We start from the raw sequence: 2,842 nt of genomic DNA, 5'->3' as shown, positions 1-2,842 counted from the left end.
CAGCCCTGGTGCTGTGCTGCGAGGGGGCACATTGCACCCCACCCCATCCCACCCCACTTCATCCCATCCCATCCCATCCCATCCCACCCCACCCCATCCCATCCCATCCCATCCCATCCCATCCCATCCCATCCCATCCCATCCCATCCCCTCTCTGCTCCCAGGCACCTGTGGGTGCCAGGCTCAGCATTTTGGCACAGCTCGAGGCCCCCCGAGCACTTCGCTTGGGCTGACTTTGCTTTCTGCTGGTGGGAGCTGCTGGCTGGGGCTGCTGCCGGGGGAAAGAGAAGCAAGAAGGGCTCTCCTCGAACACCCCGCGCCGTGCAACAGGGTCAGTCCCTGCCACCCCACTTGGGACGGAGCCAGGTAGCCCCCCGGCCCTCGGAACAGACCCATCCCCAGCACCACCTCCCCGGCAGCGCTGCCGGGCCTGCCGAAGGAGCGGGGACGTGCTGGGCATGCCTGCTGTGCCCCTTGGCTTCCAGAGGGAATTCTCTGCCGTGGGGTAGGACAGGGCAGCGCTGATTTGTGGGGCTGAGGATCCAGCAGAACTGACTGTGTTGTTACCCCACCTCCCCTGCCTCCCTGCGCTCACACGCCGCTGTGAAATAATCCGGGAGCATGCTTCGGACTTCTGCAAATAAGGAAGTTGTTCTTTCACTTTTGTATTTAGATTTAACCCTTGACCAGGAAAAAAAAAACCACAAAACACCAAAACTTATTTACAAGTTGCCCTACATTTGTACGTGAATAAATAAATTCCCACACAAAAGATGAAGAGGATATATTTAAAACAGCAACAACAAAACTCCTTTACCTCTGTTGCTGGGGTCTGATTTCTGCTCTGTGGAGAGATCCTCAGAGCTCGGGAGCACCAGGGACAGAAACAGCTGCTGAGTTTCCCTCCTGCAGCAGGTGGGGAGGGCCTGCCTGCGTGGCAAAACGAAGCTACAACCTTCACCTCACCTCTACATAATTTCCAGGGACCATAAAGTCAGACATTCTTTATCTTCCTGAAGTTCTTTTCGACATTCAACACCCTCCATGTCCTCTGCAAGCACTGGGCCCTGCACGCTCTGTGCTCAAGCAGGTCTCAGTACCCGCGTTCCCCTGACTGGTCTCCTATATGACATGGCCATTTGTGCACTGGTTTGACCCTCCAGAAGAGACTGTGGGGCAAAAGGACACTTCATTATGTGCCTGGCTGGCCCTGCTGCCCGTTCACCTCAAAAAGGCTAGGGCAAGGGACATGCTGATGGCTTTTAGCAAGCCACAAAGCTTGCAATTGCAGCATCAGAGCTCTGTTGACCTGCCAGAGGAACTGGATCTCACCACACTCGGGCGGGACAGGCTATAGCCCTAGTACCTAGTAGGACTGAGTTTTGGGAAAGAGGGATGGCCACAGCACCCAGCTTACCTGGTTGGCAACACATGCAAAGCCAACTTCAGTGGGGGCTTTGCTAGATGAGGCACGAGGTAATGTGTGTGCCCAGCTGCTGGCAGCATGCCTGTCCTGTTCCCCATTGGTCCTGGAGGGAGCCTGGTGACACTCCAGGGGCAGCATCAGGTGGAGGATCTTCTGCCAGAGCCACATCCACCACTGCCAAAAACTTGCAGCCCTATGCTGGCCAGGGTGTTTTAAAATATTCATATACAAGGTACAAGGAAATGTTTCTTTTTAAAACAGAACAGTCTGTTAAGTCTCTTCCCCTTTTCACGTTGAACACAACACCAAGGCTGTGTTTATTTACCAGCTGCTCATTCTAACCACAGATTTACAGGAGCAAATTCACACTGTCACGAGCAGTTGAACGTGTTACTGGCTCACTCTGAAGGTGCTGAGTAAAGGCCTTGAAACACTGAGCAAAGCCAGTTAGCCAGTGAGCAGAGCCTGTTAGCTCGGAGGAGCTCCAGACAGTTCAGTATCGCATGTTGGCTCCATTACTTTTGTGTTCTCACTCATGGTCCTGCCTGAAGTATTTGTCGTTCAGGCTGACATTTCCCTCTTCTCTTACACTATGTGAAAACAGCCTCTTTTTGAAAGCTGAGACATTTTCCTCCAAGTTAAATTTCATGTTTCTGAGCCAAAGCCCGCAGAAGCCGCTACTGGGTGCTTTATAGTCTTAATTATGTGTTGCAGTAGATAGTTAGAAACTGAACTGTGAATACTAGAAAATACGAACTAGCGAGTGTGTAGGAGAAAGTGCTGCCAATGCTCTCACATCCATCGCACATATAATTGTATGTAACACAAGTAAAAACTAAAAATTTACACCTAAACTGGTTTGTCAGCCGTTTCTTATACAGAAAATAGTTATTTTTTTTCTGTTGCTGAACACTAGTTTTTCAGCTACCTTTGCAAAGCACCTATTTTGAAGGAAACCAAAACGCTTGATATCTGAAAGTTTCAAACCTACGGTGGCGTTTGGCTGCCTCCTGATTCTGGCCAACGCTGTGGCACGTCAGCCTGAACTCACGACGCCTACAAACACTTGGGATGCTCTTTCTAGAGAAGAGAAATGAAAACCCACGTGCAGCCTTAAAGGTGAATAAAAAACAGGATGATATCTTGATCCCTTCGCTGGTGAGCTTTCCTGTGCTTTCATGAGCACAGCTGACCACTGAGCGGGTCTGCAGCCAAAATGCTGCTTTTCCAGGAACTGGGATAAACAGCCACTAACTCCCAGGCAATCCCTGAATTCCACTCCTCTCTTTCCAAAACTCCCAACCTGAAAAGTGAAGATGGAGGAATGGTTTTGTAGATACACCAGTTGTCTGGGCATCTGGACAGCACCTGTAGCCTCACTTCCATGTCCCCAGCTGCTCCTTCCCTCTTCCCCTC

This window comes from Chaetura pelagica, unplaced genomic scaffold (genome assembly GCF_000747805.2).
Source record: "Chaetura pelagica isolate M959 unplaced genomic scaffold, ChaPel_1.0 scaffold104, whole genome shotgun sequence".
NCBI lineage: Eukaryota > Metazoa > Chordata > Aves > Apodiformes > Apodidae > Chaetura > Chaetura pelagica.
The sequence above is the reverse complement of the archived record's forward strand: the minus strand, read 5'-3'. Positions refer to the sequence as shown.